The 15,697-nt window shown below is 42.6% G+C and overlaps 1 protein-coding gene across 2 annotated transcripts in view; it reads left to right on the top strand.

Moving 5' to 3' along the window:
* The first annotated feature begins 4,482 nt into the window (after window positions 1–4,482).
* LOC125453069 (phospholipid-transporting ATPase ID) overlaps window positions 4,483–15,697 on the top strand; it is a 281,340-nt gene continuing 270,125 nt past the window's right edge. For both annotated transcript variants that reach the window (XM_059648627.1, XM_059648621.1), the window contains exon 1: window positions 4,483–4,802. The gene's annotated coding sequence lies outside the window, so the exon portion shown is untranslated. The remainder of the gene's footprint in view (window positions 4,803–15,697) is intronic.

Genomic DNA, 15,697 nt, shown 5'->3' with positions numbered 1-15,697 from the left:
AGCACCCAGAGGAAACCCACGCAGACACGGGGAGAATGTGCAAATCCTGCACAGAAAATCACCTGAGGGTGGAATCGAACCCAGGGACCTAGTGCTGTGAGGCTGCAGTGCTAACCATAGAGCCACCGTGCCACCTTCTTGGCCACTTTATCCACCTGTGTTGCCACTGTTAGGGATCTGTACACTCAGATCTCTCTCTATGTCAATGCTCCTCAGGGTTCTGCCATTTATTGTCTCATTCACTCCTGAATTTGATCTTCCAAAATGCATCACCGCGCATTTGTCCGGATTAAACTCCATTTCTCTACTCAAGTCTGCAATCTAATTATATTCTGCTGTATCCTTTGACAATTCTCCTCACTGTGTACATGGAATAGTGTAAGTTAGATGGGCTTCACATTGGTATGACAGGTTGGCACAACATCGAAGGCCGAAGGTCCTGTACCGTGCTTTAATGTTCTATGTTTGCTTATCTGCCAATTTTCGTGTCATTGCAAACTTACTAATCAGATCATCTACATTTATCTTCCACTTATTTATACATATTACAAACAATAAAAGGTCAGTCACTGATCCCTTGACAAACTACTGGTTACTGATCTCCATTCCAAAGGCACCCTTCCACCAGTATTCTGTCTTCTGCGACCAAGCCAGTTCTGTATCCATCTATCTAGCCAACACTGCATCCCGTGAAACTACTTTTGTACCAGCCTGCCACTACGATGTACCAAATCAGGTGCCTTACTAATGTTTATCCCTCATCAATCATTCTTGTCGTCTGTTTGAAAAAAAACTCAGTCAAGTTGGTGAGACATGACTTTCTCTGCACAAACCCATGCTGCCTATCACTGACAAGCCTCTTCACTTCCAAATGTGATTAAATCCTAGCTCTCTGTATCTTCTCCAACAGCTTCCAAACCACTGACATTAGGCTCACTAGCCTGTAATTACCTTGATTATCTTTTACCCTTATTAACAAAAAGAACTACATTGGCCATTCTTCAGCCCTCCGGAACTTCACCTAAGACCAAACGTATCTGTTAAGGCCCCAGCTGTTTCCTCCCTTGCCTCCCACAGTATCGGAGGATAAATCCGATCAGGCCCTGGGGACATGTCTACCTTGATGCATTTTAAGATATCCAACACTTCCTCCCTCATTGTGTTGACCTGCCCAAGAGTATTCACACTTCTTTCCCTAATCTCAACATCTCATGTGTCCTCCTTTTGATGAATACTGATGTAGCGTACTCATTAAGGATCTCACCCATTTCTTCTGGCTCCGCACATAATCTGTCTCCTTGAGTGGGCCTACTCTTTTCCTATCTACCCTTTTGCTCCTAATATATGTATAAAATGCTTTGGAATTCTCTTTAACCCTGCTGGCCGAGACATTTCATGGCCCCTTCTAGCCCGTAAAACTTCACTGTTTGAGCTTTTTCCTACTTTCTCTATATTCTTCAAGGAATTCGACTGTTTTTAATTGCCTAAACCTTAGGTACGTAGAACATAAAACAATACAGCGCAAAACAGGCCCTTTGGCCCTCGATGTTGTGCTGACCTGTGAACTAATCTAAGCCCCTCCCCCTACACTATCCAATCATTATAGTATGCTTCCTTTTTTTTGACTCAGCTGCTAATTTCTCTTGATAAGCATTTTTCTGTGAAAATGGATGTCCTGCACTTTAACCAGCTGGTCTTTAAAAGACTCTGACTTGTCAGATGTGGATCTACCTTCAAATAGCTACTCCCAATCCACATTCTCCACTTCTTGCCTAATTCAGTTATTGTTGGCCTTCTCCCAATTTTACACCTTCATCAGCGCTCTATTTTTGTCCCTTATCCATAAGTATCTGAAAACTTGCAGAATTATGGTCACTATTCCCAAAATGCTCCCCCACTGAAACTTTGATCACCTGGCCGGGCTCATTACCAATACCAGGTCCAGTAGTACCCTCCTGAGAAAGTAAGAACTGCTGATGCTGGAGTCAGAGTTAACACAGTGTGGAACTAGAGGAACACAGCAGGCCAAGCAGCAGAAGAGCAGGAAAGCTGATGTTTTGGGTCGGGACCCTTCTTCAGAAGTGGGGGAGGGGGGAAAGGGGCTCTGAAGTAAATAGGCAGAGGAAGGTATGTGAGTGCAGGTAGGCATTGGTGAGAATTGATCAGTGAGGTGGGAGAAATGGATAGGTGGGAGAGAAGATGGACAGGTGAAGGAGGCAGGGATGAGACGGAGTGTTGGTCATGAGATGAGGCTGGGGGTGGGAAGATTACCCCCTCCCTTGTTGGACCATCTATATACTGTTTCAAAAACCCCTTCTGGACACCTAACAAATTGCTCCCCATCCAAACACCTGGCACCAAGAGAGTTTGCAGTGAGTATGAGGGAAGTTAAAATCACCCATCACAACAACCCTGTTATTTTCACGTTTACAGAATCTGACTACGTATCTCTCCCTCAAGCTCCTGCTGGCAGCTGAGAGATCTGTATCACAATCCCAGAACTGTGATTGAACCCTTCTTAGTTCTGAGCTCAACCCATAATGCCTTGCTGCAAAATCCTTCCATGGTGCCATCCCTCAACACAGCTGTCATATGATCCCTAACCAGTAATGCAGTTCTACTTCTTTTGCTTCCTGCTCTGTCTCGTCTAAAACATTGATGTCCCGCAATGTTAAGCTGCTAATCCTGGTCCCTTTTTCAACCATGTCTTTGTGATAGCAACAACATCATAATTGCATGCATTAATCCAGGCTCTACACCTTGTTATCTCAAATTCTCCAGCATCAGCAGTTTCTATTATCTCTAAATCCATCTGTTTTATCTGTTATACTTCATGCATTGAGCACAGTGGCTAGCACTGCTGCCTCACAGTGCCAGGGACCTGGGTTCTATTCTAGCCTTGGGTGACTTCTGTGTTGAGTTTGTACATTCTCCCTGTATCTGTATGGGTTTCCTCTGAGTGCTGTGGTTTACTTCCATAGTCGAAAGATGTGCAGGTGAATTGAATGGAGAATGATGTGAGTCTATGTGGGATCCTCTTCAAAGGGATGGTGTGGACCTGATGGGCTGAAGGCCTGCTTTGACACCGTAGGGATTCAATGAAGTAAATACAGTCCGAGCCTCCACTTCTGCTGAGTTCAGCAATCTCCTTAACTGCTCTTCATCTTAGCTGTCTATGTCTTGGTTTCAAGCTTTTCCCCATACTCTATACTTATTGACCTCCTACTCTGGTTCCCAACCTCTTGCCAAGATATTCATTCCCCTCCAGTCTAGGTGCGACCTGCCCTCCTTGTACAGGTCTCAACTTCCTTCAAAGGCATCTCAAAGGTGCACAAATCTGAAGTCCTTCGCCCTGCACGAGCTCTTTAGCCACATGTTCAGTTGTACTATGTTTCTGTTTCTAGCCTCTAGTGTGTGGCATGGGGAGTAATCCTGAGATTATTACCCAAAAGGCCCTGCTTTTTGGTTTACTCCCTAACTCACTGAATTGGCGTTGCAGGATCTTGTCATTCTTCCTACCTGTGTCAATTGTGCCATTGTGGACAATGACATCTGTCTGTTTGCTCTCCTGTTTTAGGGTGCCCTGTCCCTGCTCAGAGACACCCATGACCATGGCAACCGGGAGGCAACATCCTATCCTGGACTCTTTCTCCAAAGGTGTTGGATAAATGCGTATTGTTGCTGAAAAAACTGTTGCAGTTTAATGCCTATTTACAATTTAGATAGGTTACAAAGACTTTCAACAGGAGACGCTCTTCGGGAAGCTGTCACTACACCCACATTATTGATCTGTGTGACCATCGCATGTATGCTGTATATATGAAGTATTTGTATGGACTGATCAGAAGGATCCATTTGCACTCTTGTCATCAACATTAGAGAAAAAACATTAATGATGGAATATTCTCACTGCAAAAATGCAGGAACCTTCAGTCCTATGAAGTGTGTAGCAGGATTTGCTTGAAATCATTACGTTATTTGGTTTGCCCGTATCTGACCTGATTTAAGTAACAAACATTTTTCTGAATATCCAAATGGTATACCTTTGTTTTAGTGTATATGCTTTTATACAATTTACTTCTGACATTTTGGATGTCTATGAAATGCTTCCACAACAACTATTTTGTATCAGCACTGTCACCTTTTTTTTGTCAGTTTCTGAACCTGAGTTAAATTAATTTTACCATCGCTTGCATAATTCCTAAAAAAACTGCAAAAAAATTTTATCAGATTTTGACTTGGTGCGTGTTCTTTGCGGTTGTTAAATTTGTTAGAAATTTATGCTGTAATTTTCTGAGATCGTGTTGTGTTCTGCCCCACACAAGACTATTGAAGTGGCTTGTCATTGGAAATTATTTGAGTCAGTGCCTTTTCAGGTGTTATGTACACATGATGTAACAGACAGACAGGTCCAACGATCAATTATGTTTGTTTGTTTAGTGCTACCCGTACCAGCTTGACCCACCCACCTCGTCACTAAAATTGCTCTGTGTACCTATTAGTTAAGGATTCAAGCGTGATCTTTGTTACAGCCCAGTACCTTTTTAGTTAAACGACTAGGGTTATTATAGCCTTTGTGCAACTTTCAAGGCTCATTGAATTTTATTTTTCAGTTTTGAGTCCATACGAGCTGAAACGATGTTTGGTGGATTGAGTTCCTGGGTAGTTCTGCACTGCCATTGACATTTGTTGACAGTAACGGAAGAAACAACTGTGGTGCTAAGGTTTGAAGTTACAGTTTCCTTGTGTGAGTGAGCACTAAAGGAAAGCTGAAGTTAAAGAACCACACAAGAATTGCCACGGTGAGAATTATTTCCGCCTATTTTTCATTTGATAGCGTAACCACAATTGGAAGGATCGGTTATTGATATGGTCATATTAAAAAAGTATAGGTAATCCTAAGGGACCCATCATTTAGAACTAAGACAAGATATTTCCCCATTAAGACCTGTGAATCTTTGTTATTTTCTATCTCATAGACTTGTGGATATTCTATTCTTGATTATATTTAAGATTGACATAAATTGACTTTTGATCTGTTCGGGAACTGAGGCACAGGGAGTGGGGTGGAACATGGGTTTGAGGTACAATATCAACCAAGATCGTATTGATTGATGGAGCAGTCTTGAGGGGCGAAGTGGTCTACTGCTGCTCCTATTTCACATCTTCTAATGTTCTTGTGCTGACCATAAAGCCATACATGATTTTACAAGAAAATACATAGTAGTTTCTACTTGGTGTTAAAACCTCAATGAATTATTTACAAGTAAAGCAAATTTAGAAACAGCTTTTCTACAGCAATAATGTGGCACGTTTGCCCAGATATGTCACTTTTTTTATATTTTACCGATACCAAGTATGGTATTTGATAAATGAAGTAAACTAACGCAATTATATAAAGGTGTTTGGGTGACCAAATGCAAAGAGGAAAATGTACAGTTAATGGCAGGACCCTTGGGGTACAAGTCTATAGTTCCCTGAAATTGTCAACAGAAGTGAATAAGGTAGTTTACAGCATGCTTGCTTTTATCAGCTGGGACAAGTTGACAAACCATGTTGCAGCTGCATAAAATTTAGTTAGGCCGCATTTGGAGTATTGTGTGCAGTTCTGGTCACGATGCCATAGCAAGGATGTGAAGGGATTGGAGAGGGTACAAAAGAGGTTTACCAAAATGTTTGGATAGCTATGAGGAGAAGTTGGACAAATTTGGATCGTTTTCAGTTTTATGTTCTGTGTTCTATGTTTTCAGTAGAGCATCGGAGGCTTATGGATGACCTAATTGAAGTATATAAAATTATGAGAAACATGGATGGGGTGGATAGTCAGTCTTTCTCTCGGAAGGAAATGTCAAATACTAAGTGGCATAGGTGTAAGGTGAGAGAGGGAAGGTTTAAAGGCAATGTGCAAGAAATGTTTTTTATACAAGAGGGCTAGGTGCCTGACACATGCTGCCAGCAGAAGTGGTAGAAGCAGATCCGACAGCAATGTTTAAGAGGCATTTGGACAGGCACACAGACAGGCAGGGAATAGAGGGGTACATGTGCAGGCAAATGGGATTAGTTGAGAATGGCATCATAGTTGGCACAGATATGGTGAGCCAAAGGGTCTGTTCCTGTGCTGTACTGTTCTGTGTTCACTTTCTTAACACACAAGTCTAATGGTATTCATACAAAAGATCTTCTAGTTTCTTCTACATAGGAGCTCCAAGAATGTTATGATTCTTTGTTGAAGTTTTTATCTAGGGTTAAATGTTGGATGGATGCATATCATGGGAGTTGTGCTGCTTTGAAATATGAAAACAATTGGCTTCATGCTCCTTATATTCTTAATATATTTAGTTTACAACATGTCCCTAGGCTGTCAACATGATGAGAATTAGACTGCTGTATTATGTCTCATCTTATTATCGGGTACCTCCTTAAACAAGATCTGGATTAGAACCGATAATCAGGAAAACCAAGTTATTTTACATTAAACTGTATATTTTTCCTGCATTGTTTTCCAAGTTTTTATTCCTTTTTGGTCATTTGAAAGGTTTATAGTTTTGAGAAATATTTGAATGCAGTCCATGTTATCCAAGATGCCAAAATATTTGCAGGTAAATTGCTTGTTTGTGATGAGCCAAATTACTTTAAATATGTAGAGTTTTCAATTATTGGAGAAAAACTGCGTATGTAAATACGCATCAAAGTATTTTTCATGTCTGTCAGAAAGTCATCTTCAGTGGGTTTTCTGCACCCAATCTTTAATGGTTTCAGTGACTAAAGTTAGAGAAAAAGAAAAATCAAAAAAGTGAGGGAAATTGCAACCATGGAAGAATTCAGAAATAGTATGCTAGTAAAACTTAAGACTTATTTAGATGAGCATCAAATATCAAAGATCAGAGATGCAGTAATTCTTTCAGATTCTAATGATAGGGTTGTGTAATTAAGGCGAGAGTGACAGCCCTTGACGTGAAAGGTGCATTTGACTGACTGTGGTGTCATGCAGCCCTAGCCAAACTGGAATCAGTTGGAATCATGGAAAACCTTATTTTGACGTGTGTTATGCTTGGGATATAGGAAGATGGTTGTGATTGTTTAATGTCAGTCATCTCAGTTCCAAATCAGCTCTGCAGAAATTCTTCAGGGTAGCGCCCTGAGCCCAACCTTCTTCAACTGTTTCATTAATGATCTCTCCATCATAAGGTCAGAAGTGGGGATGCTCATTGGTGACTGCGTAATGTTCATCACCGTTCATGAGCCCTCCGAGACTGCAGCAGACCATGTTCAAATGGAACAAGACCTGGACAATATCCATGCTTGACCTGAAAAGTGGTAAATAATGTGCACCCCACACAAGTGCCATCTCCAATAAGAGATAGTCTAACAGTGTCCCTAGGAGGTTCTGTGGGGACGAGAGAGACTCACGGTTGGTGTGTTGCCTCCCAGGTGCCAGGGTGCGTGATGTCTCTGATTGTGTTTTTGGGATCCTTAAAGGGGAGGGGGAGCAGCCCCAAGTCGTGGTTCACATTGGCACCAATGACATAGGTAGGAAGAGAGATGGGGATTTAAGGCAGAAATTCAGGGAGCTAGGATGGAAGCTGAGAGCTAGGTCGAACAGAGTTGTTGTCTCTGGTTTGTTGCCCATGCCACGTGCGAGTGAGGCGAGGAATAGGGAGAGAGAGGAGTTGAGCACGTGGCTACAGGGATGGTGCAGGAGGGAGGGTTTTGGATTCTTGGATAATTGGGGCTCTTTGTGGGCTAGGTGGGACCTCTACAAGCAAGATGGTCTTCACCTGAACCAGGGGGGTACTGATATGCTGGGGGGGGAAATTTGTGAAGGCTGTTCGGGTGGGTTTAAACTAATTCAGCAGGGGGATGGGAACCAAAATTGTGGTTTGAGTATAGAAAAGTTTGAGAGTAGGGTGGTCCGAAATAAAGTTTCAGGGACGCAAGATGGCACCGGCAAGCAAGAAGTTGGATTAAAGTGTGTCTACTTCAATGCCAGGAGCGTCCGGAATAAGGTGGGTGATCTTCCAGCATGGGTTAGTACCTGGGACTTCGATGTTGTGGCCATTTCGGAGACATGGATAGAGCAGGGACAGGAACGGTTGTTGCAGGTTCCGGGATTTAGATGATTCAATAAGAACAGAGAAGATGGTAAAAGTGGGGGAGGTGTGGCATTGTTGGCCAAGGACAGTATTACAGTTGCAGAAAGGATGTTTGGGGACTGGTCAACTGAGGTAGTATGGGCTGAGGTTAGAAACAGGAAAGGAGAGGTCACCCTGTTGGGAGTTTTCTATAGACCTCCAAATAGTTCCAGAGATGTAGAGGAAAGGAAAGCAAAGATGATTCTCGATAGGAGTGAGAGAGACAGGGTAGTTCATGGGGGACTTCAACTTTCCAAATATTGACTGGGAGCACTACAGTTCAAGTACTGTAGATGGGTCAGTTTTTGTCCAGTGTGTGCAGGAGGGCTTCCTGACACAGTATGTAGATAGGCCAACAAGGGGCGAAGCCACATTAGATTTGGTACTGGGTAATGAGCCCGGCCAGGTGTTAGATTTGGAAGTAGGTGAGCAATTTGCTGATAGCGATCACAATTCTGTTATGTTTACTTTAGTGATGGAAAGGGATAGGTGTATACCACTGGGCAAGAGTTATAGCTGGGGGAAAGGCAATTACGATGAGATTAGGCAAGATTTAGGGAGCAAAGGATGGGGAAGGAAACTGCAGGGGATGGGCACATTAGAAATGTGGAGCTTATTCAAGGAAAAGCTCCTGTGTGTCCTCGATAAGTATGTACCTGTCAGGCAGGGAGGAAGCTGTAGAGCGCGGGAGCCGTGGCTTACGAAGGAGGTGGAATCTGTGGTCAACAGGAAGAAGAAGGCTCATGTTAGGATGAGATGTGAAGGCTCAGTTAGGGCGCTTGAGGGCTACGTGGTAGCCAGGAAAGACCTAAAGAGAGAGCTCAGAAGAGCCAGGAGGAGACATGAGAAGCTGTTGGCGGATAGGATCAGGGTAAAACCTAAGGCTTTCTATAGGTATTTAAGGAATAAAAGAATGACGAAAGTAAGATTAGAGCCAATCAAAGATAGTGGTGTTAAGTTGAGTGTGGAGTCAGAGGAGATAGGGGAAGTGCTAAATGAATATTTTTCAACAGTATTCACTCTAGAAAACGACAATGTTGTCGAGAATACTGAGATATAGGTTGCTAGACTAGGTGGGATTGAGGTTCACAAGCAAGAGGTATTAGAAATCCTACGGAGGGTGAAGATAGATAAGTCCCCTGGGCCGGATGGGATTTATCCTAGGATCCTCTGGGAAGCCAGGGAGGAGATTGCCGAGCCTTTGGCATTGATCTTTAACTCGTCATTGTCTACAGGAATCGTGCCAGATGACTGGAGGATAGCAAATGTGGTTCCCCTGTTCAAGAAGGGGAGTAGAGACAACCCTGGTAATTATAGACCAGTGAGCCTTACCTCAGTTGTTGGTAAAGTGTTGGAAAAGGTTATAAGGGATAGGATTTATAATCATCTAGAAAAGAATAAATAGATTCGGGATAGTCAGCACGATTTTGTGAAGGGAAGGTCGTGCCTCACAAACCTTATTGAGTTCTTTGAGAAGGTGACCAAACAGGAGATGAGAGTAAACCGGTTGATGTGGTGTATATGGATTTCAGCAAGGTGTTCGCTAAGGTTCCCCACAATAGGCTATTGTACAAAATGCGGAGGAATGGAATTGTGGGAGATATAGCAGTTTGCATCGGAAATTGGCTTGCTGAAAGAAGACAGAGGGTGGTAGTTGATGGGAAATGTTCATCCTGGAGACCAGTTACTAGTGTTGTACCGCAAGGGTCGGTGTTGGGTCCACTTCTGTTTGTCATTTATTATAAATGACCTGGATGAGGGCGTAGAAGGATGGGTTAGTAAATTTGCAGACAACACTAAGGTCGGTGGAGTTGCAGATAGTGACGAAGGATGCTGTAGGTTGCAGAGAGACATAGATAAGCTGCAGAGCTGGGCTGAGAGGTGGCAAATGGAGTTTAATGCAGACAAGTGTGAGGTGATGCACTTTGGTAGGAGTAACCGGAAGGCAAATTACAGGGCTAATGGTAAGATTCTTGGTAGTGTATATGAGCAGAGAGATCTTGGTGTCCATGTACACAGATCCTTGAAAGTTGCCACCCAGGTTGACAGGGCTGTTAAGAAGGTATACAGTGTTTTAGCTTTTATTAACAGGGTGTCGAGTTCTGGAACCAAGAGGTTATGGTGAAGCTGTACAAAACTCTGGTGCGGCCACACTTGGAGTATTGTGTACAGTTCTGGTCACCGCATTGTAAGAAGGATGTGAAAGCTTTGGAAAGGGTGCAGAGGAGATTTACTAGGATGTTGCCTGGTATGGAGGGAAGGTCTTACGAGGAAAGGCTGAGAGACTTGAGGCTGTTTTCATTGGTGAGAAGAAGGTTGAGAGGTGACTTAATTGAGACATATAAAATAACCAGAGGGTTTGATAGGGTGGATAGGGAGAGCCTTTTTCCTAGGATGGTGACGGCGAGCACGAGGAGGCATAGCTTTAAATTGAGGGGTGAAAGATATAGGACAGATGTCAGAGGTAGTTTCTTTACTCAGAGCGTAGTAAGGGAATGGAACGCTTTGCCTGGAATGGTTGTAGATTCTCCAACTTTAGGTACATTTAAGTTGTCATTGGAAAAGCATATGGACGTACATGGAATAGTGTAGGTTAGATGGGCTTGAGATCGGTATGACAGGTCGGCACAACATCGAGGGCCAAAGGGCCTGTACTGTGCTGTAATGTTCTGTGTCCTATGTTCTATATTCAATTGTGTTACCATCACTGAATCCCCCAATATCAATATCTCATTGGTTACCATTGACTCGAAACGCAACTGGATTTGCCATGTATATACAGTGGCTACAAGATCGGGTCAGAGGCTAGGAGTACTTTAGCAGCTAACTTAACTCATGACTCCCCATAGCCTGATGACTGTTTACAGGGTGGAAGTGAAGAATGTAATGGAGTACTCCCCACTTGCCTCAATGAATGCAGTTCCGACAACACTCAAGAAGCTTGACGCCATCCAGGACCAAGCTGCCTGCTTGATTGGCACACATCCACAAACATTTTGTCCATCACTGACTTGCATTAGCAGCAGTGTGTACTGTTTGCACAGTGCATTGCAAAAACTTGTCAAAGATCGTTACACGGCATCGTTCAAACCTGTGACTACTCCATCTAGAAGGACACGGGCTGGCGACTCATGGGACCACCACTACTTGCAAATTCCCCTCCAAAACATGCACCACCCTGACTTTGAAGTAATAATATATAATAAAAAAAATGAAAATCACAATTCAACAGCATCAGTCCACAGGGGTCAGCTCCACATCTTTCTGTTCTTCGATCTCTTTTCTCCAGGTCCTTTTCACTTCTTCACAGCAGGCACAGATAATTGGTACACTAAATCTCTAAGTTACTGGTTAATAGCACAGCTTTCAGCAACTAGTGGGAGAGAACAACTGGCTAATGCTTTCCAAAGGTTCCATGGCTTCTTTCGTATCGCTCAGATCCAAGTATATCGCCATTCCTTCACTGTTGCCTGGTCAAAATCTTGGAATTCCCTCCCTAACAGCATTACAGGCTTACCTACATCACATCGACTGCAGTAGTTTAAGAAGCTCACCACCACCTTCTCAAAGGCAACTAGGGCCAGGCAATAAATACTGGCCCAGCCAGTGACGCCCACATTCAACAAGTGAACGAAAAATCTTATACAAATATCTACAGATGGGGATATGCTTCTGTGGAGATCCACAAGGAAATTGGAGGAATTGAAAAGCTATGAATGAAAGAGGCATTGGCTTTTAGAGAACAAGCAGAAGAATGCCAATATAACAAGAAAAATCTCTTGAATCAAAAAGTGGATACAAAATAACGTTCTTCCATTGCAACAAGACTGGACATACAGGTATTTCTCCTATAACATGATAGTTGCATTCTTGTGTGACCACCCACGCTGTAGAAAATCGTGTTATAGGGAATCATTATACTGTACAGTAGAAAATTCTCGTTATCCAGACAGTGCCCACTTTTCATCAATTGTGATACAGTCAGTTCGTGTTATTGAAACACATGTTATAGCAGAAATACTTGTACCAAAGGGGTCTTAAACAGGAGACTAATTGCAGTGATTGGAATATCTAAAGAATCATCAGGAAAGGGAAATAGATATTAAAACTGTACCAATAGTTGTAAAGGGAGTATCTTTTTATTTTACTTTATTGTTAATTGTGGCCTGAACTGGAAAATGGATTGATTTTAAAAAGAAGAATTGTGAAAGGAATTGCTACATTTTTAAAAAGCAAGCTACTGAAACTCATTGTCAGTCATAAGTGCACAACAGCTTTGTTCAAGCACTGTGGGAAGCTGTCTGTAGCCAGGCTGGCAACAGTATACTTGGAAATGACAAAGTTTAGTTTGAGGAGTTGTGACCAGTTGTGGATGTGAAAAGCCACCTGCATGACAACAACTATCTGTCCCCTGGGGAGCAGAACAGCTTTTGGATCTGAGCGATACTAAAGAAGCCATGGAACCTTTGGAAAGCATTAGCCAGTTGTTCTCTCCCACTAGTTGCTGTAAGCTGTGCTATTAACCAGTAACTTAGAGATTTAGTGTACCAATTATCTGTGCCTGCTGTGAAGAAGTGAAAAGGACCTGGAGAAAAGCGATCGAAGAACAGAAAGATGTGGAGCTGAAAGGATAATCTCAGTGACCCCTGTGGACTGATGCTGTTGAATTGTGATTTTCATTGGTTTTACTGGTACAGGGAAAAATAATGTATTTTTTTGTTCGTGTTTTGGTCTGTGTATGTGTGCATATGGAGTGAGGTGAAGGGGTGAGGTTAAAGGAGAAATTAATTTTATCTTGGTAAATCAACTGGCTGACTTGAATATATGGTTTCACCAAAGTGGTGGAACAACCAGTGGAAGTAGAAGAAACTGAGGTAATACGGGAGGAACATTGTGGGTTGTTTCCTGACTGTTGTGTTCTAGGTCGCAGGCCATAGAATTAGGTAGTAAGAAGAATAGTCGATGAAACAACATGAGATGACTTGAAAGTTCAGTTATTGGATGCAATTTTTGAACATTTAAGTGAAAGTGATGATTAGATTAGATTCCCTACAGTGTGGAAACAGGCCCTTCGGCCCAATAAGTCCACGCCACCCCTTGAAGAGTCACATCCAGACCCATCCCCCTATAACCCCCACACCCCTGAACACTACGGGCAATTTAGAATGGCCAATCCACCTAACCTGCACATCTTTGGACTGTGGGAGGAAACCGGAGCACCCGGAGGAAACCCACGCAGACATGGGGAGAATGTGCAAACTCCACACAGACAGTTGCCCGAGGTGGGAGTCGAACCCGGGTCCCTGGCGCTGTGAGGCTGCAGTGCTAACCACTGAGCCACCGTGCCGCCCAAAGATGAAGGATAAAGAGAATGAAGCTGATGTGTTTAGCCCATCTTCTTTCACAGAAATATGTATATAAGCCACTACTTCCACCACCTCCAGTGGGATGCCATTACCAGAGACACATTCACTTCCACTTACTTATCGGCACTCCACAGGAACTGTTCCCTCTGGGACAACCTGGTCCGCTCCTACTTCACTCTCAACACCTCCCAATATATCTAAGGCACCTTGCCACGCACTCGAAGAAGGTGTGATACTTGCCCATTTACCTCTCCCTTCCTCACTATCCAAGGCCTCAGGTACACTGTCCAACTGATGCTGCAATTTACCTACATATCACTCAATCTAGCCTACAGTATTTGTGCCACCAATGCATTTTGCTTTGCATTGAGAAGACACAGCACAGACTGGGTGCCCACTTTAGAACACCAAGCTTCTGTCTGTCAAAATGATTCCAAACTTCCAGTTGCTCACTTCAACCCACCACTTTGGTTCCATGCTGTCATTTCTCTTGGGCCTGCTACAGTTCTCCATTAAGACTTAATGCAAGTGGAAGAACAGCTCTTCATCTTCCACTTGAGGACCTCACAGCCTTCAGGAATCAACATTGTGTTTACTAATTTAAGAACTTGAACACCTCCTTCCATATCTAGCGTAGCCATTCCATTTTTTGTTCCCCATTTACCCCTATCCAGCTTCTCTTCACCCCTAGCTTACTATCAACAATCCTTTTTGCTGCCCTTTTTCTGTCTGGGCTCCGTCTCCACCTATCCACTTACTCCTTTCCCCAACACTGTCATCAGCATAAATACCTCCTTTTCCTACGTGCAATCAGTTCTGAAGATGGGTCACTGGACTCAAAATATTAACTGAGTTTTCACTCCGCAGATGTTGCCAGACCTGTAATTTCTGTTTTTGTTTCTCTTTAGTCTCCAGCATCTGTATTTAAATCATAAATGATGAAATTCCTTCAGTGTGGAAATAGGTCATTCAGCCCAATGGGTCCACACTGACCCTCCGAAGAGAATCCCACCTAAATCCATTTCCCCACCCTGTCCCTGTAACCCTGCATTTCCCATGACTAACCAACCTAGCCTACACATTCCTGAACACTATGGGCAATTTAGTATGGCCAATCCAACTAATTTGCACATCTTTGGACTGTGGGAGGAAACTGGAGCAGCCGGTGGAAACCCATGCAGACACAGACAGTCACCCTAGAGTGGAATTGAACTCAGGTCCCTGGCGCTGTGAGGCAGCAGTGCTAACCACTGAGCCTAGTTCTTTGTTTTATTTTAGTCTACTCTGAAATTGAATCAGTTTCAATATCTGAGTGTTATTACATGAAACATATTATTAAGGAGGAAATGAGACCAGTTCAAGTACTTGTGATGATGTTTGACAGTGATCTCTAAGGCCATAATACCATCTGAGTATCTTAATAAAATACTATGAGTGATTCACGACATTCCAGGTCACTCAGACATTAAGAAAACACAGGCTAAAATATTTTTAAAAATTGCTGGCTAGGATTATATAAATATGTTGTCAAAGTTGCCAGGCATGCAGTGCATGTCAGCAAGTGAGAAATGCCAACCATCAATTAAACCTGTGTTTTAATCCCAATACCAGCTTCCAAAGAGCTTTTAGCACAGTCTTATCAGAATATGCAGAGCCTCCAACCTAAAATCAAGAATAGAAATCGGTATCTTTTAATGATTATTGATGTCTTCAACAAGATTTCCAGAAGTATTGCCTTTAGGAAAACTTACTGTTAAAATGATAATGAAAAGTTTTTTCGGTTTGGATTATTCAAGAATGGATTATTCAAAGAAATGCAGTCAGATCAACGTTCAGATTTAAATATTCAAAAATATGATGACTAGTTTGGCAATAAGATAATTCATATCTGCTTATTACCCACAGTCACAAGGTGCATTGGAAAGCTGGCATCAAACTTTTGAAGTATGATTAGAGCTTATTGTCAGGAATTCCCTAAAGAGTGTGATTAAGGAATTCATTTGTTAAAATTAGCCATTAGGGATGTTCATTATGAGTCCACAAGATTCAGATCTTTTGAACTGATACATGAATGTGAGGTGAGGAGACCACTTAAATTGATGAAAGAAAAATGGAGAATCAGATACAATACATCCAGCTTGTGTTTTATAGAAAAAATAACAAAAGCATGTGAATTGTCTAGTAAGATTTTGAGGAATG

The sequence above is a fragment of the Stegostoma tigrinum genome, chromosome 1, assembly GCF_030684315.1.
Source record: "Stegostoma tigrinum isolate sSteTig4 chromosome 1, sSteTig4.hap1, whole genome shotgun sequence".
NCBI lineage: Eukaryota > Metazoa > Chordata > Chondrichthyes > Orectolobiformes > Stegostomatidae > Stegostoma > Stegostoma tigrinum.
This window is presented reverse-complemented; position numbering and strand designations above follow the sequence as displayed.